The sequence below is a fragment of the Fukomys damarensis genome, unplaced genomic scaffold (assembly GCF_012274545.1).
Source record: "Fukomys damarensis isolate Sample0158 unplaced genomic scaffold, DMR_v1.0_HiC HiC_scaffold_24, whole genome shotgun sequence".
NCBI lineage: Eukaryota > Metazoa > Chordata > Mammalia > Rodentia > Bathyergidae > Fukomys > Fukomys damarensis.
Window position 1 is genome coordinate 18,325,444 of NW_022900936.1, and position 24,669 is coordinate 18,350,112.

Sequence of the window (24,669 nt, forward strand, 5' to 3'; positions counted from 1 at the left end):
GTTGTTGTTGTTGTTGTTTTGAGACAGGGTCTCACTACGTAGTTGAGACTGACCTGGAACTCACTATTTAGCTCAGGGTGGTCTCACAGCAATCCCCCTGCCTCAGCCTCCTGAGTGCTGTGATTACAGGGGTGTGCCACCACGCCTGGCTCTCTCTTTACTATTCATTACAGAATATTATGTTTCAACATATGATCTGTTTTGGTAAAATTTTCATGTGAATTCTGAAAAAAATTACTGTGGTGTTGTATAAATTTTAGTTCAAATGAACTCAATAAAAATATTACTTAAATAATAGAAATGCTCATTAATATTTTTATTAGTTCTATCAGAAACTGATAAATAACAATAAGTATATTCAACGATGAGTATAAACCTTTCAATTATCTCTGTAGTGGTCTTTATTTTGGCTTCAAGTACTACAAAGCCTGATTTTAAATACACACACATTTCTCATTACTATATCTTTGTGATAAATTTTCTGTCTTTCAAACTTCTTTGTATCTGGTATAGCTGTTTTTCTCAAATTTAACATTGTCTAATATACCTACAATTATTTTTGCTTTCTTGTGCTTGCAGAGTTTGTGGTTTTCCTATCCTAATACTATAATTCCACCTGAATTTTGATATTTATTTCCACATAAGACCACATACCTGCTTTAATTATATATGAACACATTTTGTAATATACATTTTTTTTGCTACCAGGGATGGGACTTGGATCCTTGCCCTTGTGAGGCAGGTGGTAAAACCACTGAGCTAAACCCCTGGCCCTTTTATATACTTTTATATGTTGACTCATGTAGCTTGTCTGATTTTCCTTTTATAAAAAATTAAACCAATACACACTATCAAATTATGGAGGATCTCTTTTTTTACACAAGTTATAATATTATACTTCATAAAAAAATGCATTGCCCTTTATGTCCCTAAAAATACTTCCTTCTCTTCCCACACAAGTATCACATTGCTTTGGTCATTTTCGGAGGAAAAACCGAAAGGCCTCTACTGAGTGTCTTTACTTGTGCCCTGTGACTGCCTCAATTCCCTGAATGGATCCAAGCATTTTACTTTTCATTACTGTCTTGACTTTACAGAAGAGCCAGAGTGGCACAGTGCCAGATTTGCGAATAAAATGGATGCGGGCATACACATCGTAACATTTTTAGGAGGCTGCTTTTCAGTTAGATGGCATACGGCAGCCGCATTCACAGTATTTTTGATCACCTCTCATAAAAATACACATGAAAAGGGACAATAAGAACTGTTTCAGTGGTGGCATGAATGATATGATAAGTATGTTTGAAGCAAAAGAAAGCATTTTGGGGTGGGTTTACTGGTAAGGTATCTTTTTACTATGCACTTTTAAACTTTAAACATTCACCACATAGTTTGCCCATACTTCATACATGTAAAATTCCCTAGGAAAATTCTAAAAAACTGGACCCAACAGCACTTTTAAAAGACTATTTACAATAATCAAAGGGGTATATCTCAGGGATGCAAGAGTGTTCAGTATTCACAAAGAAATCCATGTGACACACTACATCAGTATGATAAATAAAACAACACATGATTATGTCAATAGTTGCAGAAGAGGGCTGGGGATTTGGCTAACTGGTTCTGCAGCCTGCCTTGCAAGCACAAAGGCCTGAGTTTGATCCCCGGTACCACAAAAACAAAACAACAGATGCAGAAGAGACTTTTGATTAAAATTCATCAGCTTCATGACAAAGCCAAAGAAGCAATTACTTCAACATATTGAAATATATTTATGAGAATCCAGGCTGGGTGTGGTGGCGCACGCCTGTAGTCCCAGTACTGTGGAGGCTGAGTCAGGAGGATCACTGTGAGTTAGAGACCAGCCTGGGCTACATAGTGAGTTCCAGGTCATTCTCAACTACATAGTGAGACCCTGTCTAAAAAAAAAAAAAAAAAAAAATCCAACAGGTAAGATGATTCTGAAAAGGGAAAATATAAAAAATTCCCCCCAAGAATCTGTTACAATACAAGATCCAGGGGCCAGGGATTTAGCTCAGTGGTGCCGCCACTTGCCTCACACGCACAAGATCCCAAGTTCTATCCCTGGTACCAAAAAGCAACCACAACAACAAAACAAAGATCCTATTTTTATCATTTTTATTCAACATAGCATGGAAGTCCTATCTAGAGGAATCAGCAAGAGGAAAAATTAAAGGACATCCAAATAGGAAAAAAAAAAAAAAGTCAACGTTTTAGTGTTTTCAGATGTATGACTTTCTATTTACCAGAAACAGATGTGTTGGCGAAAATAATAGAAAACCTGGAAGTAAACTTTAGGGTCTATAGGCAACTTATTTTCAATAAAGGTGTTAAAAAGATACTTTGGAGAAAGGATGGCCTGCTTCTTCCATAAATAGTGCTTGGAAAACTAGGTAGTCACATGTGGAAGAATTAAATTCGATCTCTGTCTTTTAGCAGGCACAAAAATCAACTCAAGAGCGACTAAATATTAGATGTAAAATGTGAAACTATGGAAACATAGACTAAATACATAATTTGAATGTGCAAGAATTCTTTTGGAGACCTCCTAAGAACAGGAAAGAGAGAGAAATGAGATTACATTAAAACTAAAGTGTTCTGACTACCAAAGGGAACAGTCAACAGAGTACAGAGACTACCTACAGAATGAAAAAATGTATTTGGGAGCAATTCATCGGAGAAAATGTTAATATCTCAAATATATAATGAACTCAAAAAGTTCAATAGCAAAAATAGTGCTTTTTAAAATATGTAATTAATCTAAATAGACTTTTCTTAAAAGAAGACAGATATATGACAAACAGGTACATGAAAAGATGCTTGACATCATTATACAAATACAAATCAAAGCCACACTGAGATCTCAGCTCACCCCAGTAAGGATGGCTACCACAAAACAGCTGAAGATCACATGTCATACTGTTGAAGATGTGGAGAAAAGTACACACTTCCACATGGGTGGCGTGAATATAAATTAAGAGAACCACAAAGGAAAATGATATAGACACTCCTAAAAAAACCCCAAAACTAGCACTGTCCTGTGACCTAAAATCCCATTCCCTAGATAAACATCTAATGGGGATGTAGCAGACTCTTTTAAAAGGCCATCTGCACTCTCATATTCTCAGCAGTGCTATTTGCAATCCCAAGAGATGGAAAAAGAAAAACACCTAAGTGTCCATCAACTAATAAATGTATATAGAAGTTGTGGTAATATATACAATGAAATATGGTGATTGATAAAAATAAAATTCAGTCATTTGCAAATGCATGAATGGAGCCAGAGATGTTTATTTTTAATTTACAGGAAGATAAGTACCACATATCACTCATATGTGGAACTGAAAAAAAATTGATTCATGCAAATTGAAAGCAGATGGTACTGAGAGTAGAGAAGGTGGGGAGAGACAGCATATAGTGGAAGACTGATTCAGGGATAGTGTGAGAGTTAACAAGCTCAAGTACTTTATTGCAGAATACAGTGACTCAGAAAGCTAGCAGAAAGGGGTCTTAAAGAAAAGAGATACATTTTTAAGGAGATGGATTTAGTTAACCTGATGTAAACATTAGACAGTGTATACATGTATCAAACATTATATAGCACCCCATTAATAGTACATTTGTATGCTTTTAAGTATCACTTTAAAAAGAAATCTTAACAGTATATTATGGTGTCCTTTGTTATTGAAAACTTTTTGAGTTAATTTTTCATTTTACACAAAATTAAAATTATTTCATCAGTATAGTCAAGTATATTCTTTCCTTCTTACGTACCAATTTAGCTTACATTATATTGATAATTATAATTTTCCATGATCTTTAGTACTCTTTGGCAACCAAATTCTAATCCTATGTCACTTATTTCCCAGTTAAATTTTTTTCTGTGTCGTTTCTGATAAGTGTCCTAGGAATGAGTTTTTTAACTTTATATTTATCTGAAAAAAGTTATTTTGAGTTAGTTGTTTTATGCCATGATTTTCTATCTATCTATCTATCTATCTATCTATCTATCTATCTATCCATCCATCTATCTACCCATTTATGGTACTGCCAGCCTAGGACCTTGCATAGCAAGCAGAAGCACCACTGAAGTAAATCTTTTGTTCTTTTTAGATCTACACTGTACCATTGGTGGTTGGCTTCACCTCAGAAATCTATGATCTGAGACTAAAACTTTTTTCTCTAGCCTTAAATACAGAAAATCCTCCTATATCTGTCTATGTGTGTGTCTACCTGATTAGTAACATGGCCATTTTTTACACTTTTTTCTTTTCCCTTATTATTTGCCTCAAATATTGTTTATGTCAGTGCTCATCAATCAATTTTCTGAAATAGTTATAATTTTTTCACGACATTTACCTCCAGTTTTCTACCAAGATATATTGGCAGCTTGTCTTGCACTTTCTTAGTCATAATAGTAAAATGCTTAAATGAACATATTTCATGTGATATATGGTGGTCAGTATTTCCTATGAATTCATTTCAAACCATATTTTTAAAACTTTCTATGAACTATGTGTTATTATTATCTTGATAATTTTCAAGAGAAATATGACTAACAATCTAGTGCTAGTCCTAATTCTGAAAGATATTTGTTTGACTTTACTTTTTCAATTTCATAGAGAATTTTACTTCCAGTCTTATATTTATAAGCAATATTTTGAAAGATAATCCTTTGGTGGAAATGCATTTATTTATCTTTTCATTCAGTATCTTCCAGGAGACTTCTGAAAAAAACAAAACAAATAATTAGCTTAAACAAAGGAATATAAGAAATTTCATAGGACTATTGCAGCCTCATGAGAGGTGGTAGTTGGCAAAACTTAATAGACAACCAGAGAAGTAGAAATATCTAAGCAGGTATATCTGCTAAAGCAGTCTGGTCATTTGTTGGGAACCAATAATCTGGCTTAGCTCCTTACCAATACTTTAGAGAAGAAAAATGGAATTAAATTGTTTTTTGAAAACTCATATTTCCAACATGCTGGTTATAATAGTGATTAAGGAGTTGGGTTCATATCTTAAATCCTGGTCAGGATATCCTCTGTTATAGAGAATATCAGTTTAGCAACAAGTCTTAGAATCCCCCTCCAAATCTAAGCTGAGCTAATAAATTCTACTGCTGTCATGAAAAATATGTTATTCGATGACCAGGAATCATGATATAGTTTTGAGAAAAATGAACTAAGTATTTCCTGAATGAATGATACATTTTGCACAATGTACCTCTTGTCTTTCAACTTTATATTGACTTAATTATAATTAACAATTTTGAGATGAGTGGTGAAAAATTTTCAGTTCCTTGAATTGACAAGCAATAGCTCCGATGTGCACTGACAACTTTACTGAAACACACTTTTATTCCCAGTTTAGTAGGATAAAACCAGTGGAAAGTCTTACTTTTAGATATATTAGATATACTGTCTCTCTAGGTGAGCTGAGAGAAAAATCAATGGACATTTTTCATTTTCTGAGATCCCTGATGCTAATTCCCAAGTTATAATTCAGTGTTCTTCATTGGTTTTTCTTGTCACATTCTGTTTTCTCCATTCCACTTGTTTTGTCTCAATCTTAATACTTGGCAGGCTTGCAAGTCATTTTAACCTCTGTCAAACAAGATGAAATAAAGACTCAACTGGCATAGAAACATAAAGGTCTTGCTTTTAACTGATATTATTATCATGATTCACTATTTGACACCCTTTAAATTTAATTCAGTAATATTCTTATTTGAATTCAGTTTCTCATTCCTTAAATTTGTAACAGATGCTTCAAATATTGTGACTAATTGGGCTGGGGATTTAGCTCAGTGGTTCCACAGCCTGCCTCCCAAGTGCAAGGACCTGAGTTTGATCCCCAGTTTAAAAAAAAATACATAGATATAGATATAGATATAGATAGATATAATGGCTATTTTTCCTTGAAATTTATAATATATATATTTTTTAGGATTTTGTTATCTTAACAAAATTCTTAGTCTTTACTGCTGGACAAATTTTGATGGAAATACTTGGACATTTCCTTATGGAATTATGAAAACATGCTCCCCATAAATAGCAACAAAAGACAGAAAAACTTTATAAATTCCCTTCAAATTTTCAAATCTGTTTCAAAATTTGTTTCCATCAGGGGGCTTGTGCCATCTTCATATGCAAAATTTTCAGATATTTTAGTGTTTAGTAGAAATATTTTAGTGATTCCCCAGAAGGGCCTGCAGCCTTGAAAACATTTTATGGTATATGCTATTATACATGTTTTTATAAAGGACTATTAAAAATTGTATTGCAAGATCTCCAGGTGTTAAAATCAATATACTCTATCAATCTGGAAAAAAATATATAAAATTCATTTGAGAGTTATGAGAAAGATTGTAATTTATTTTTTTAAAAATCTAATTAAAACACTTCCAGAATATGTATATATCACAAGTCCAGGAGCCCATGATTTTGAAGTACTCATCTAATAGTTCTTTCTGGCTGAATATACTAAATTCGACTTTATATATTGATTATTTCAAATTAGCACAATTTGTGTCTATCTGCTGTGTACTTATAGCTACCAATGACTTCATGCCCTTTAGACATTTGTTTAAAGTAACAATACTATAATATTTTTATAATTATTGAAGCTAATCTTTTGAAACTGTGAAATTTAGCTCTATCTTGATGGAATGAGAAAAATCATAAATGAGTAATTAACATAACCATTGTCAGGTACTGGGACGTATAAGATCTGAAATTTGACCCAAATTTATCTTACTGAAGGTTGAATCTAAAATCTAAATTGCTACAACAATTTGAACAATTTGTATAGTGATGGGTGTTATCTGTCAATGTTTCCAATGCTTTTGACCTGTTGAATACACAATGGATGCATACACAATTTTAAAATATGACAATGAGTAGAAGTTGATTTTTACAGTGAAAAAATTATCTATAAATTATACAGCTATAGAAGCACATAGATATTTTGATTTCAGGCTATCAATAATTTCATGTAGGTCATTTTATAAACCAGATTCTTGCCTTGATGACCCCAATCCATTTTAATACAAAAATTAACATGCAAACTGAAAAGAGAAAAACCATCACCTGATGGCATATAAGCGTTCCAAATTCAGGTTTTCCTCTGCAGACATTTATTTTATTTTTTGGTGTTTGTATCTTTGTTTTATTTTTTAAAAATTTTTTGAGTTCATGTTTGTAGTCCATAATGATTACATTTATCATGGTCAGTTGATACACGTACGTAACACATCTTAATTTAGTACTTCTTTATTCCTTTCTCTCCTTTTTTCATCCTTTCTTCTTTTAGTTCCCTAACCATTTGCTAAGATCTACCTTCCTGTTTCCTGTTATTCGAAGCGTGCACTGTGGGGAAAGATTACTTTACAAGGTCCCACAGTTTGATCTGTTTCTCAGAAACATTGAGATTAATATGCTAGAAATACTTCGTGTTTTCAGGGAATTGAATGAGTCGAAAGGCAAATGACAAGCACTTGAGAACTCTGACTTAAGGCTGAGCTTGGTCACTACTGGACTGAGTGACCAGCTGAGTGTGTGTGGGTCAGGGCCCCTGTCTGCCCGGTCATTCCTGCACCTTCAGAACTGGCACGGAGTTTGGCATGTTACTGCTTGGTGCATATTTATAATGTGAATGAATTAACAGAATAAATTGCCTCTTCGTTCTTCATTTGAAGTAATTTTAACAATACTACAACTGCTTTTTAGTGCTATGTATTTTTCCTACAAAGGAGCATATTTTGTTGATTTAAGAGAGATCGCTTTTTGAAAGTTAAACAGTACATTAAATTCTGAGGTGCTTTTGGTGTCAGATGGGAATTTTTCCAGCCTATAGTCAGCATTAAAAAAAAAAATATAGTGATAGTAGGGGGGGTTGTAAGAAGATGATTACTTCTCCTGGATATGGTAGAAAGAGAGTTCAAAAGGAAATTGTCTTTGATTTTCTTGATTTCTTGTGGAAATAGTATAGGCTTTTTTTTTTTTCCTTCAGGAGTAGTGAAATGAGGTTGCAAAGGTCAAAGACAATGATTTATGAATGTGGTATTAGATCCAGGTCTGTTGAATTGGGGGTTACTCAATTTTATGGTCTTTCCTGACAAACTACAGAAAGAAGTGTTAGTGATGCAGAGTGTTTTCTGGCTAGGGCTGCCTGGCCAGATTGTTCACAGAAGACCATGTTCCACAGTCTGAACGGTACTCCAAAAACGCCACAAATCTTCTCTGTTTATGCTTGCTTCAAGGCTGTAGCGATGACATGAAATCATTTATATAAAAGTGTGTTTTTAAAATATTCTCAAGAGGAACAGCAAGACACATAACCAGATTTTGCGACTAAATAACAATGTTAAGTACTTTTTTGAGCTTGGATTTGAAATGGAATTAAAATGCTGTTTTCATAAATTAAAATAACTTTTGTTAGAAATGATTTGCAAGTGAATTGGAGTATTTTGCCAACTATGAAATCAAAGCTCAGTGAACATCATACTTGTGTAAAAAGAAAACTTCTCAGAGAGGTACCAATCTGCTGTATATCATAATTTGTTCAAATACAGAAACCTAATACTCATTCAGTTTTTAAGGTTTCAAAATGAGTCAGAAAATGAGACATACAAAAATTGGACATAGTTCCCAATGATTCAAAGGATAAATAGTAAAAAGTATTTATATTTGAATTTTTTATTTATATATAATAAAAATAATTCTACAGGAATCCCATTGATGATTTCTACTTAAAATGAAAATTCTTCTGGGTAACTACAGCTGTGTGTTAGAGAACAGGGTGGATAGCACATGAGACCAGGTACTGCATACATGTTCTTTGCAGAGAGCCAACCTAAATTAATTTTTGGCTCTTGCTGTCCTCTACAGGGTCTATGGAACTTGTTCAAACAATATCTCAAGCACATCTTCAGTTCTACAGAGTTAAATCAGCACCCGATCTAAGGTGAATAACCGGATGCATGTTAAAATTTAAAAGCACTGGCCCAGGCTTTTGGAAAGCACCATAAAGGAGCCACTATATATAACATGTGTGATTCAAGACTATGTTTTGATTATTGGAGGATTAGGCACTATAAAGCAAAATTTGTGTAACTTAACTTCCCTACTGAATTTTTAAATTGTAAGATACTCCAGTCAAATAAGCTAGCATATTATATTACATCACATAATTTATATTAAAATTAGTTCAGAAATTTTTTTATAGAAAGTATGTCTTCAATTGACAAATGAAGAAATGGAGTCCTTGAAAACAGTGCGTATTCCTGCTCCCACTGGCAGTGAGGGGCAGAGTTCTGACAATGACCAAGGTCTCTTCATTCAAGTGTAGCTCACCAAAATGGATACTTTCTTCTTTCTGCAGACTTTCTTTCTTTTGATTTCAAAAACTTACACCTGCTGTTCATATTAAACTTCTGTGAATAAATATCCATAAATAAATAGTACATCAGTAATTAATTACAGCTATATAAAAATGGCTTAAAACCTACCTTAATTTCTAAGAAAAGCAAATATTTACAGGAAGTTATCTGTGGTTGTTAAAAATAGGAGATCATCTATGAATGATATGTTGTGTGACATTTTGTGATGGATGTGACTGTGTGTGTGTTAAGGAATTTAATTCTTATTTTCCATTGTAGAATGTCAATATAAAATGGCTAATTTTCAAGACAAAAGAGAAAGAAGTGTACCTGAGGTCATTAGCACATTGTTTTGAACTGAAGAGATCAACTTCCAGTGATGTGGCTAGAATATTTGAACTTTTTGGCTCAGGAAGATAGGATTTAGAAAGAGAAGGGTTGGTTTTTGTTCATTAAATATCCTATTAACCTACAGGGTAACCAAGCCTTGAATGTGTAAAGTCTAACTGTACTTTCATACTATTTGATCAAAATTGAACTTACAAGCCGGGCATGGTGGCACACACCTGTAATCCCAGCACTCGGGAGGCGGAGGCAGGAGGATCACTGTGAGTTCAAGACCAGCCTGGTCTACATAGTGAGTTCCAGGTCAGTCTCAACTACATAGTGAGACCCTGTCTCAAAAAACAAACAAACAAACAAACAACCTTACAAATGAAGTAAAAGAGAAAACCCAACTGTAGTTTAACTTATGGCTCAGAAATAATTCACCAAAAAACCTAAGCATGATGTGACATTGAAAAGAGTGATGTGAAGCTCCTGTCAAGTGCAGTGCACCTCCAGGAATATCTTCCCTAAAGAAGTAGAACTGCAACTTTCTTCCAATCAACATGTGCACAAAGCTCAGGTGAATAAAGCAATGTTTTTTTTAAAACTATTTCTATAATTACTGCAATAGAAATTACTTTAAAAAAAGAAAAAGAAAATGTTGATAAATATTTTTTTCATTATCAGTAGGGGGCAGTAAGATTCCACTGGAATGAAAGTTACAACAGAGTAGCCATTATAAATTATTTGTTCTCTAACTTTAAAGAGAAACATCTTGAAATCCATAGTTTTTTTTTAACTTTCTTATTGCCAGTAGTAGGATTTTCATTTAACCCTCAAAGAGAGGAAGCATACAACTATTTCCTTTAACTGGGAGTTTATTTTTTTCCTCACATATCAACATGTGCAGTTTGGTTTGTTTTTTACTCAAGACTCAACTGCAGTGCCATTTTCCTCACGTTGTTGAAAATAGGACAATTAAGATTTTTCCAACAATCAATGATCACCTAATAAGTGACCTTCTGTAAGAAGGTCCCTTGAAATGAAGGACAATATGCTTACTAGCAGCAAGAGCAAAGCAACAAGTTCCAGCATTCGCATAACTAATTTGCCTCACCAGCTGCCAAAATAATGAAAGCACTATTAGATTACCAGGAGCACACTAAAAATAATTCCAAATGGGAGAGTAAATTAAAATGATAACCATACATTTCTATTGGTTACTGAACATTTTATTAATTTTAGAATTTAAAAATTATTTTCCCAGACAGAATATTAACAATTTAAGAAAAAAAAAAATCAACACATTTAAAGCATGAAGTAGCAAAAGAACGCTAATTGGATTTTCACATTTTCTTTAAATCTGATTTCTTTAGAAGTTAAGATGTATGAACTTCAAATAGGCTTTGGTAATATAATCTTTATGGGTGTTTAATGTACAATTTTGGACCTGGCTATATATTTTTGCCTATACTATACTATTATTTGTGTTCATATTTACTTAAATTAATGCCCGCATACACACATATGCACACACGTGTGTGCAAGTGTGCATATCCATACACCTTGAACTTATGTTTTGGTATTTTTCATATGGAAAGTTGCTTTAGGTAACATGAATTCATTTGTGAATGTCAGTGTTAATGGATTTAAGCTGATTTTGCTTCTTTGTAAGGCTAATAAAACCAGACTAAGTCCATAGAATTGTAAGGCTGTGAGGAATTCTGTTACTTCTTCCAGCAACCCTTTTATTTACAAAGCATAAATTTGTAAATACAAAAATGTCACTCAGACCGCACTAAAAACTAATGTGAATTCACTGTTATAGTAGCAAAACTGACAGAAAGTTTCGAACTACAATGTGGAACTTTTTCCCCATATCATGTCACCTTTCTGTGTGAGGCATATTGATCCTCTCACTGCAAGAGATGTCTTCAGTGACAACTTGGAGAATAGCTTGGACCTTAAAGAAAATAAATGCATTGGGATAAGCAGCCCTTTACTGAGATGTGGAAGGCAGTATAGATTGATGCAGAAAAATAGATTTCTATAGCAATTAAAAAGTAATCCAAAGTAATAAGAACTTTATTTATTGAATTTGTTCATTGGTTTTCCATGTTAAGTATAATTGAATTAACCTTTCAAAGAAGTGAGATCAGAAATGAGGCAAGATATACAACAAAAGGTAGATACTTTAGAGCAGACTCTTGTTTTGACAAGTAAGGCCACCTGAGAATGCCACAAAGATGAAAATCCCATCTCTGTACTGCAGGATATTACCTTTCTACTGGTAACACAATTTGGGTTGCGTGCTTGTTTGAATTTGGCTGACTGTGCTAGTTCAGTCCATTTCTGTCCTCTTTCTCTTCAAAATAATTAAATCAATTTTATATGCTGAGACTGTGATGACTCAGACTGGCTGTGTTAGCTGCCAGTGAAAATGTTGTGCTCTCTACATTTCATGCTGGTTCTCTTTCTATTAACAAAAATGAAATTTTCAGGCTTCATTACAAGATTAAATTCCTGATAGAATTAAAGATTGTTGATCCCTTTTTACCAGCTCCAAAGCAATTTTCCTCATGAAAACTACTGTTCCGGAAGCTAGAAATCTAAACCACAGTATCTCCAGGAACACATATTTTTTCCCAGTGGAAGAAAACTTGGCAATGCATCTCTAAAACTGACAAGATTAAACAATGTAAAATTAAATGTTTTAAAATGAATGAAGGGATCTTAAATAATGGTATGTAGAATCATTTTGAAATACTTTTAAGATTGTGGCACTAAATACCTATAAGTCCAGGAACACTATTGTTATAGTTTGAATCTAAAATGTTCTCCCAAGGTCATACACTAAAGACTTGGTCGCCAGCTGATGGGCTTTTGGAAGATGATTGACTCATAAGGGCTTTTACTTTATCAAGAAATTAATCCACTGATGAGATCATCATTATTGTCATTGTTAGGAATTCAGAGACATAAAGGAATTGAGGACTAGTCAATGGGAAGGTGGCCTAGTCATAGAAATTTGCTCTGGAAGACTATATTGTTGTTGAACCCACCCCATCTTCTTTCTCTCTTACCTATTTGATTACCATGAGATTTTCTTTGCCACTCCCTTCTGGCAAAATATTTCTGTCTGTCATAACTGTAAAGGCAATGGAGTTAGCTGACCATGGACTGAAAACTTTAAAACTGTGAGTCAATGTGTTACTTTAAAATACTAGTCTCTGGCATTTTGTCACAGTGATCGAAAGCTGAATAATGTTGATATTGTTTAATATTTTGATCCAAGATTCTGCCCAACTGTCATTGAAGAGGGACAAGAAAACTTTAAGAGAAGGGATGACTTTCCTTCTCCCTCAAAGTAAATATAAATACTTATTTTCTTGTTCCCACATGAATAAAATTTCCAGTTTAAAAAAAAATTCCAATTTTTGTCATGGTTTATAGGTCTAATCCATAACAACAGCCACTGATAATAAAATTATTTAATAAAAATAATAGGTAGAATAGTTCTTTCATATTTTCTTCTTTAATTATTTTATTTCTTCCTTTGAGATGGGTTTAATTTTCATGTTTATATGTATGAGTAAATAGTTGGCTATCACTTCCAAGAGAATATTATAGAAAGTCATGGTTAAGGTTTTGTTTAGAGAATGTATTACATTTTATGTAGCATGAGCAAAGAGAATTGAATGGTCTATATGCAACATGATTATTTCTTATTTTATGATTTTAATTGAGGAATTTTTCTCAATATGATTAATATTGAGCCTTATTTACATCATAGCAGATAAGAATATGTAGACATCTGAATGGTTTTTTTCATAGATGTTTTGGTAACCCTTGATAGCTATGAAAATACCAACTTTTATTATTAATCCTTATGAAATTTGGAAAGTTAAAGTTGAAGTTGATTAATTTGTTTTCTGGTAGGGAGCCTCCTTTTTGACTTGAACATATTAATTTTTTTTTAATATTTTTGGTACTGGGAATAGATCTCGGGCCCTTGTGCTTTCAAGGCAGGCGCCAGAACCACTGAGCTAAATTCCCAGCCAAACATAGCATTCTTTCTGTACCTTCAGGTGGTGGAAAGAGAGCTCTCTGATTTCTTAACCTGATTTTAAGGGTAAAAGTTCTGTCCAGAGGACTCTACTCTCATCGGCCCACTTATACCCAAATATTTCCCAAAAGCCCCTTTTCTGAATACCATCACACTGAAGATTATTTTCAAAAAAAGTTGTGTAGTGTGGGATAAACAAATGTTCAATCCATCAAGTCAGTCATTTTCTTTCAGGATCATCCTTGTCCAAATGTTAAGTAGACTACGAGTAAAGGAAAGAAAAATTTGGATCATTATATCATAGTTATTGTTTGTTTAAACTTGGAATTTAACTTTAATATAAAACATCACTAAGGTAGAAGTGAGCATGTAATTTATCTAAGAGAACAGAATAGTAAATTTCAGAAATAAGTTTTGAATGCAAATCTAACTTCAAAGCCAATTCTACTTCTACCCTCCCTTTTGTAACTAAGAGTTCCTCTTATTTTCAATGCAATGACTCCATGAGTGTTTTGAGATAGATGGGAGAATTTTATTAAATAAAAACTGTCTTCAATTAAAACATTTGGTTATAGTACAATTATTTTAAAATATTGTCATCAACAGTGACCTGAATCTCTAAAAATATTTTGTGAAACTCAGTTTGGAGTTAAAAGGATAAAAACAGTTCCCTTCTTTCCTTTTGAACACTGAATTGTACAACAAACACCATAGAACACTACAGTCCCGTAACACCACCATAGTCCCTCTGTCAGATATGCAAAGATCACTAGCATGTAGTCTTTTGTTTTTGTTTTGTTTTGTTTTGTTTTACACCAGATTTATGACCCTGCTTCCTTTTTTGCTACAAGTTTGCAAAAATATTTTATTTGGATTAAATGTGCAAAATTTTATCTGAGTTGGAAGAAGGTTGGGTTAGAAACATTCTTGGAATCATGATCGTTTAAGTAGCAAAATAATAAATGAAATATTGAAACAAAATGAGGGACAAGTGAAACTTCTGTACTTGAAGCACAGTGGAAAACTGGGACATCTAATTTTGCAGAGTATAGTACAGAGAACTAGACCTGCAACTCAAATATTCCCTATGCATGCATGTTTAGTATGGAAGGTTAGGAAAACCAAAGTAAGTTTAATTAAAATTCTCTCATTTTCTATTGTTAAGAGGCAAAATGGTGACTTCTATTAATTTAAAAATTTCACTCACTGCATTGGAAATCTAGAGGTTCTGGCTTCTTAAATCTTCTAACCATCACCTATTTTAAATGGCTTATTAAATAATGATTTTATTTTAGATTATGACGGGAGGGCAGGGGTAAGGGGAAAAAATGAGAATCAAGACTTGTCATGTAGAGGTACAAGATCCCAACAATGAATGTAACTGTACTGTATCCCTAAAATGTACCAATAAACTCAATTAAAGCTGAAAAAAAAAGAATTTATTCTCCCTTTAACTTAAATGAGAAGTGGAAGTTAATTCCCAAAACATACACTTCTGTTACAAATAGCAAGATAATTCAAGTTCATCAGATGTATAGTTATATGGTAATTATTTCTGTCACATAAACATTTTCTCAGTCACTCCTTCCTTCTGTTCTAATATGCTGTAAGTATTATGTCAAGTGCAATGGATAATTTCAATTGTTCTAAGTAAAAATTAACTATGGAATGACATGTTTTACCAAACCATACAAATTCTGTTATAACATTGCATGAATAAAAACAACTATTGAAGTTTTAAAGTATAAAAATAAAATCCTAATTCAAAATGGAGTTATCAAAACAATTCACTCATTCTTTTTAAATTAATTTATATCTTCAATAAAAATTTGCCTAAACCTACTTAGAAAATACCACTTAGTTAAGTAACTTACTGTTATAGCTGTCAGAATACATGAAATAACAAAATACTTGACTTGAAAGTAAAGGAAAGGAATTTCATTATGTTTCCCTTTAAAAAATAAAGGCATACAATTTGGCAGTCACTATTATATTTCTTTGATGAAAATTCATGAATGAACAATAAAATTACTAAGCAAAAGTTGAAGAAAATTAGGATTTACTTTTGTTCTTAAATTGTCTCCTCCTTAGTACTTATTAATTATAAAGGTAAAATACTAATTTTACAGTGTAGAAAATTTAGTCATTAATGTAATAAAGTGATCCATGTTAACATCAGTGACACAAATTCACAGTCTGTGTCTCATTATATAACATATTGAAAATTACATGGTTCTTTTTTTTTTTTTACTGCTGAGTATGGAATTTAGATTCAGTTTTGAAGTAAAATCAGAAAAACTCAAATTGAGGCACATTCTACAAAGAATTTAGTTATATTCTTTTAAACGTTGGAGTAATGAAAGAAAAAGTAAGATTCATTAAAGATAGAAAAATATTTAATACAATATATGAGGATAAACAGGATTTTGAATAGAAAAATACATTGTTAAGCATTTTTTGTAATTTTTACATCATATTTCTCTACATAAGATATTGTCTTTGTTTTTGGAAAATATATAGTCAGTTATTTACAGCTAATAAGATATCATGTCAACAATCAATACTTGATATATTCAGCAAAGAATAATACATTTGGGAAACAATAAAGTAGTTGTATGAAATGTAATATGTGAAAAACTGGAGTAAGATTTGTGAGATTTATATCTAGTTTTGCAAGTTTTAAGAGTCAGAAATTATAACAAAAATGTTTAAAATAGGAAAATGGCCCAGCTATTGTGTAGGAACTTTGAGGAGATGTCAAAAGAAAAAGAACTGGGCCTACATATTTTACTTACATAAGTTTAAACAGTTAAAATAGACCAGCATAGAAGATGTTATTTCTTGAATATCTACACAAGCACTCTTGGTGAAATTTAATTCCCATTTTAAAACAATAATAAGCAAGACAAGGGGTTTGTTCAAAAGTTGATTAGGGGCCAACCACAGTGGTGCACACCCATAATTGCAATACCCAGAAGGCTGAAGAAGGAGGATCACAATGAGTTCAAGCCCAGCCTGTGCTACATAATGAGTCTAAGGCCAGTCTGAACTCCTTAACATGACCATCTCAAAAACAAACAAACAAAAAAAACCTGGTTAGGTCATGAGAGTTCTACCTTTATGAATGGATTAGTTCACATGCATATTAAATATTAATGGATTAATGGGCTACCTTGAGAATGGTTCTTTTATAAAAGGAAATTTGTCTTTTTTTATTTTGGATGTATTCTTCTCCTCTAAGCCATGGAACTCTAAAGAATCCTTATCATCAAGAAGGATTTCATCAGATATGGGTCCTCTTCAACTGCTTGTAGTTTTTGTTCTTCTGTTGGGTTTCCAGAATCTTTATTATTATGTGTCTAGGTGTAGACTTTTTTTTTTTTTTTTGATCATGGCTAGTTGGAGTCCTATAAGCCTTACTTATCTGTTTGTCAAATTCCTTTGCTCTGTTTGGGAAGTATTCTGTCATTAATTCTGTGAACAGTTTTTTTTAATGTCATTTCTACTTTCTCCTGGTACTTCATGGATTCATATCAGTTTTATATCATTCTTCTTTGCGTCATCTAAGAGTTGTTGGATTGATTTCTCATGGCCCCTTACTGGTTTTTTTTTCTTTTTATTGAGTTTATTGTTACAATCTAGGCATACAATACAATTACATTCATCATTGGGATTATGTACCTTTACATAATAGGTCTTGATTCTCATTTTTTCCCCTTGTCCCTGCCCCTCCTTCACCCCCTCCTCCCCTCCCCATTTACAAACACTTTATTTCCATTTTTTCAGTTTCTCATATTTTTTCCTCTCCCTTATTACCTTTCCCCCACTCTTCCCACTTTCCCTACACCTTTAGCCCTTTACTTCCTATTTCACATTATTAATTATCTCATTAGGATCCTGTGTACTATTATAGTTTTTCACACCATAGAAACTATTCGGTATTTCAGTTAAAGAAATCTCTGTATGAACATTAAAAATAGGGAATCCTAAAATAAAACTAAAAAGGAAAGTAAAAGAGAAAAGGCAGGGACCATTTTCATCTCCAGAATTACTGATTATTTTAATGTTACATCATTGCCTTTTCTCTTTTACGCCCCTTACTGTTTTTTAGAGATCATTCTTTTCATGGTCACTGGCCACAATCCTATCTTCTCTATCTGAAATTCTATCTTCACATTTGTTCATCCTGCTGCTGATGCTTTATATAGTTTTTAATTTTCTAGTCATCTGTTTGAATCTGTTTCGTGGATTCCATTTCTTTCCTATGTTGCACATTTAAGGTTTCCATTTCTTTCCTATGCTGGGCATTCATGGTTTCCATCATGGCCCTGAGCTCATCTATTTTTTTTTATTTGTTTCTGTTCAAGAGTCTCTAATCATGTGTTTAATTCTTCTCACCATCTCTGTGATTGTCTGGGAAAAGATTTCTGTTTTGAATTTTTCTAGAGCCTGATTGATCTGTGTTCTTACTTCTTCTGCGATTGGTTCAGGGTGTCCAGATGATTGACTGTTAGACTCTTCTACCGCATTTTCCCCAGAGTTTAGCTTTGGTGGGGTGGAAGTCTGTGTTTGTGTCTTGTTTAAATAACTTCTCATTTCTATTTTTGTCATTGGCACTGTCCTTGGTTTAAGTCCTGGTTTAATACTTCAATTTCACAGATATAGCTGGTCTTTATGTTTTGAGTCTCTAATGTCTTTGAGGCAAACTCATTTTTATTATACCAGGGAAGACAATTGATTAGATCAATGATAAAACCTTCATCCAAGTGATAAAATCAGCAACACAATAGCATCAAGCACAGCTTAGAAATGAAAATTTGTGGTAGTTATTAATCTATCAACTTTAACCAGGTGAATGAAATCCAAATCAAGAACTAGCCCAAAATGTGTTTATAGTGAATAAACTCTTCAATATAACAACTTTACTCTTTAGGATGGGGATTTAGGAGTTGAGGAGGGAAGGATAGATAGGATAGAGAAAGGTTAGAAGTGAGGTCAGAGCATATAGGAAGATCACACAAACTCTAGGGATCTGTTGAAGAGAAGAAGAAAAAACAAAATATTCCCAAGAACAGAACAAACTAACAGAAACGGGGAGGCTAGTGACTGTAATCACTTTCTTTTAAGACTAATGGCCATTGAGAGAAGGAAAAAGAGAAAAAAAAAAGGAAAAATAAAGAAAATAAATTTGAATTAGGATAGGAAGTGGAACAAAAAGAGAGTAACGGAGATGAAGATGAGAGAGAGAGAGAGAGAGAGAGAAGAGGGGTGGGGGAAGAAGATTAGAAAAAAGTAAAAACATTTGAGGAAAAAAAAAGATAGATAAAAGTATTTTGAACTGATTAAAGATAAGTGAAAAATATTACTTTGAAAATAAAAAATACAAATAGAAATAGAGGGCCTCCTTCAGGGAATGCCACCATTGACACAACAGACAAGGGTGGGCAGGAGTGTGCAGGTCTAAGCTAATTAGTCTCAACAAGCCAGCAGCTATCCCCTGAGGTTCGCGCTGATTTTTGGCTGCAAAGCCCAAGATGAGATCTTGGTCTTCCTGCTGAGTTGAACTCTGCAGGTTCCAGCTGCCCTTCCCCTGAAGTTAGACCAGGTTCCGATGTGAGGTGCTGATCCCTCCTTGATTTACCAACTAGGTGGTGTGCATTTATCGCAGACTTTCTTCACTTTTCCAGTGGGCTTTAATTTTCATCTAGGAGCCTGAGAGAGGCCTTCTTTCTCCTGTTTGTCAGGTGGGGTTGTGTCCAGGCTCCTCTGTGGAACCCAGATATGGCTCCTTGATCTTGCACGTTCTCACTTTCAGAATTGTAAATATATTTCTTAATAAACTGCCCAGGGTCAAATATTCAGTTATAGCAAGAGAAAGTAAAGTAAGATGAAAGATTTTCATGTTGTATATTACAAAAGCTACTCTAGATATCTGTAGTTTCTCTTGAATTACATTCCAGGGCATCTTTCCTAAAGAACACTGACACAGAGAATGACGCTTGATATTTTTAATGTGGCCAGATGAAATGTATTTTTATAAGTGGCTTAAACATTTTATAAACCAAAACTGACCTCCTGAAAACAAACTCTGCATGAGTTGTGGGGAAGATTCTATTTTTAAAATTTCTATAGTTTATCAAACACAGAAGGAAAAATGTCAGCTTAAGTATTAGAGAAACATGAAAGAAGAATCCTTGAGAAGAATCTCAGTAATAACAGAGAGATTTATATTGTCTTAACTCCACTAATTCCCTTACCAGCTCTGTGGTCAACCTGAAAACCAATTATCTGTAAGCACATTGAAAACCAGTAGTGTATCACCCACAGGAGGAGGAACAATGGGCTGCAAGTCCTTCAGAGCACCATTCTGAGATAAGTATTATTATTTGATTTGTTTAGTGGCTATTTAATTGACAGCCACTAGACATAAAGCTCTTTTTTTTCGTTTGATTTGATTTAAAGCTTGGGCAGTGCTAACAGTATCCCAAGAATATTATTTTCTTTTAATATTCAGACACAAATGTTTAACATTTAGGGTGATATATAATCAGTGGGAAATATGTGATAAAATAGCTTTGAATGCAATAAAATGGGTACTTCTGGGGCTTTAGCTCACTCGTACAGTGGTTGATTAGCATGTGTGAGGCCTTGTATTACATCCCCAGAAAGGAAAATTGGGGGGTAGGAATAAGACGGCCATAAGAGTTGTTAGAAACTCCAATTTGAGTTCTCCAACTGGGAATTTGGAAGGCTCCATGAAAATATAAAACAGGGATCTAGAGGCTCAACCTGAAAATGGCCAATGGATAACTAGAAGCAAAATAAAATTGGGCATGCCTGTCTTCATTTTATATGTCTCCCTTACTAACTGAAACTTTGGGTCAAAGTGCTGCTCAGCTCTGCCCAGAGTGTTTGTATTGCAAAATTAATAAGCTTTAACTTTACCTAGCTTATTTCATTCCCCTTTAAGACTGAGAAAACAAAGATAGAGCACCTAAAATAATTTTAAAGATTTACAAAAATATTGAATTATCAATTTTTTCAATGCCTACTTTGAGAGTCTCCAGGACCAATGCCTTGAAATCGCCAATCAGTTCCATAAATCTGTAATAAACTCAGGTTACAGGAAAAGAAGAGGCTTTACTGAGCAATCCCAAATAGATCATCTCTTAACAGTAGGAGCAATTAACCATGACGGAAACCAAAGCTACCCGCTTCCAAGCTAGAACTCTCATGGGACCCCAATTGCCACCCAAGATATAAGAGTTCCTTTGAAGTTTTAAAATCAAAACTGAGATGATCATCAAGTAGATCCATTGCTGCCTTTAGTTTATCCATAAAGGTTGACCTTATTTTTCTGTGAGGGGCAATCTACATCTATCAAATTAGCCTCCTGTAGCTGCTCAAAGAAGAGGTCTTTCCCTATTCTCCCTTATTTTCCAACTCTGCCTAATCTGCCTCTCCCTCTCACTGATGCAACCTGAATTGCTTTTCTGTAATGTAAACTATAAAGAGTACAGCTACTCGTCGGGGTGATTTTAGGTTCTTATTTCCTCTTGAGGGACTTCTATGAATCTCATCTGGTGACATACATGTGCATGTGTCCAGGGTTGTATGTATGTTCTGGAAAGAATTGAAAAGATCCCCTCAGTATAGGCTCATCTTTAGAATATGTAAAATGAAGAGGTGAAGGGCAAGAACATGTTTAAATTGCTTGATTACCTACAGTAGGTTTCCAAGTGTTCAAAGAATCTGTCAGCAAATACCAAGAAATTGTAGTTGTTTAGGTCTAACAAAATTTCTGTTCAAAAATAAGTTGACCATTAATCAAAATAAGGCAAAATTTAAGGGACCATTCACTATAAACACACAGACTTTAGAGAATTAGTTCAGAAAAGTTATGAAACAATGACATTGTCAGAATAACGGGTAATGATAATAATAAATTCTGGAGAGGGGAAAGTACAATCACCCCATAATAGAAGGTTCTATAGCCACAGATTGAATCAACCTCATATAAAAATATTTTATAAATTATGATTATACATGTTTTTCTTTTTTTTTTTTCGTTTTTGTAGTTGGGATTGAACATGGGCTCTTGAGAGGCAGACAATGACTCCACTGAGCTAAATCCTAGCCCCAACTTGTTCTTTCTTGCTATTTTCTAAATAATACCTTTAACAAATATTTACTTAGCATTTTTATTTTATTAAGAATTATAAATAATCTGGAAATGGTTTATAGTATGCAGGAGGATGTATAAAGTTTTACATGCAAATATAATACTATTTTATATCAGGACATTTTGCATTCTTCAATCTAATTTGGCTACTTCAGTGGTTCTGAACTCAAATTCTCTGTTGTACCAAGAGACATATATATCCAATTATCACATTTGCCATATCTGTACTTAAACTGACTACTTTTAGTCAAATGACATAGAAATAAGATTATCATTGGTTTCCAGAGTATCTTCTAAGAAAATATCTTTAAAAATCCCTTTACATGGGTAGTTGGTAGAACATTATTTCTGGGGAATCTGAACTAATTTTGGGAGAAGTGTCATTTTTACAATGTTAAATTTTCCAATCCATAAACAGATGTCTTTTCATTTATATGGGCAAGACATATAGCTACTATAAATGAAGACTGTGTCATAAAGATACACTTATTTGATCAAGTGAATAGAGTTGAATGTGCAAAGATAAACCAGGACATTCATATCCAGTTAATTTTGACAAAGATGCTAAGGCAATGCAGTAGGAGGATACTATTTTTCAGTAATAGTACTGGAGTAGTACACAAAAGAATGAAGTTAGAATTTTGAATTAGTCAGGATTCTCCAGACAGAGCAAATGAGCCATATGTGGAGAATTGTGAGCATATATTATAGGAACCACTTCATGAAATTATGGATTCAAAAAAAGCCCCAAAATATAGTACCAGCTAGCAGGAGAGACAAAGAACTCATTTAGTCTGAGACTAATCATCTGAAAACTAAGCAAAATCAACAGTGTAACTTTCTGTGGGAGTCTGAAAACTGGATCTTTAAGGTTTGAGGGGAGCAAAAGATAACCCTCATATCTTAAGAAGAAAAAGTTTTTCCTCCTTTTGCCTTTTCTTTCCATCTGAGTACCAAGAGGGTCAAGCTGAGCATGGTAGCATATGACTGTAATCCCAGCACTTGGGAGGCTAAGGCAGGAGGATCTCTGTGAGTTTGAGACCAGCCTGGGCTACATAGTGAGTTCCAGGTCAGTCTCAAGTACATAGTGAGACCTTGTCTCAAAAAACCAAAATAGAAAAACAAAAACCCAAGAGGGTCAATTATGACCAACCACATTGATGAGGGAGGATCTTTTGCACTCAATCTACTGAGTCAAATCCTAACATCTTTCAGAAACATCTTCAAGCACTCAAAAGTAATGTTTAACCAGCTGCCTTCAAATACATTTATGCTGATAATGCACAAAGTGAATCATCAAAATCTTTTCACATTTATAACAAAAATATGAATCAAAGATCTAAAATAAGTAAGGCTATTGCTTTGACTGTATGTAAACACATGGTTTAGAAGCCATTGTAATTGAAGGATTTGGAAATGAGGGCTAGAGAAGTTTATTTATTTTTAAGGAAATAAAAATCATATTCTTGAATGAATACTATTTTACAACTATTAGGATAACGAACAGTAAAAATGTTGGATAAAAATGTTGCCAAGAATGTGGAAAAATACGAGTATTCATGGTCTGGAAAATGGTACATCTATTATGTAAAGAGGCTGTGCAGTTCCTTAGAAAGATAAACATGCACCATATTTACAAGCCAAACAGCAAGGAGGTCTGCAGCGAGCATGGGATCCTGGAGCACATCACGATAGGTTACAGCTACAGCCACGGAGATGCGGTGGTGGAGGCGGACGCAGCATTCGGAGAACTTCTGGCAAAGATAAGTATGGACCACCTTTTTATACCGATTGCAGACGTGTTGTAGAAATCTTTCCAGGCATTGAGCTTGGCATGATTTGAAGGATTTCATGAGACAAGAAGATGAAGTTACCTATGCATTCACCTTTCTATTCACAAAGAACGCGCAAATGAGGGTGTAACTGAATTTCACTACCACCCTGAAGTGAAGTGTGCTTTGGTTAAAATGGATGGTATCGAAATGAGCAAGCCTTAGAGGGTTGTCCTCTGGGAGCAGAGCTAGGTCACGCTCTAGAGCAAGGTCAGGAGTAGGAATTGCAGGGGCAGCTGCAGTAGATCTCAAAGTTTCACAAAAAGTCTCTCCTAATCTAGGTCACAGAACAGAGGGCGATCACGTTTTTGATCAAAAGGCAGGGAATCTAGCTCAAAGAGCAAATCTCAGCCCAAGTCTGATCGGGGCTCCCATTCACACTCTCGAAGCAGATCTAAGGGTGAATATGAGAAATCCTGAAGCAGGCCTTCTGTGGATCTCAGTCCCCCAAAGAAAATGGAAAAGGTGATATATAAAGTCAAACCCCAGATCAAGGAGCCAGTCTTTTTTCCATTCCCCACACTCAAAGGCTCCGTCTGTGTCCCCTCCTGAGGTCCCCTTTCCTAGCTTAGGAAGTTACTCTTCCATGTTTGATCTTCGCCTCCTCCTCAAGAGGGTCTCCTGAGAAGAGAGGCATGCTGAAATTTTATTTGTGGCCAAAATTGATGAAAAAGATGAGATTATAAAACGCTACCCTGAAGTTAAAGACTCTCTCCCACCTTTGTATTCATTTTATATCTTTTAAGCTAAAATAACTTTTGTAAAGATTAAGCTCATTTAGAATTTTTAAGTATTTCAGCAGGATCTGCCACAGAGGTTGTTTTTTTTGTTTGGTTTGCTTATTTTTAAATTAACTGTT

The 24,669-nt window shown here is 33.9% G+C and overlaps 1 pseudogene; it reads left to right on the forward strand.

The window, feature by feature from the left end:
- The window catches only part of LOC104851482, a 33,533-nt pseudogene extending 9,098 nt beyond the window's left edge, over positions 1-24,435 (forward strand).
- Positions 24,436-24,669: the final 234 nt, after the last annotated feature.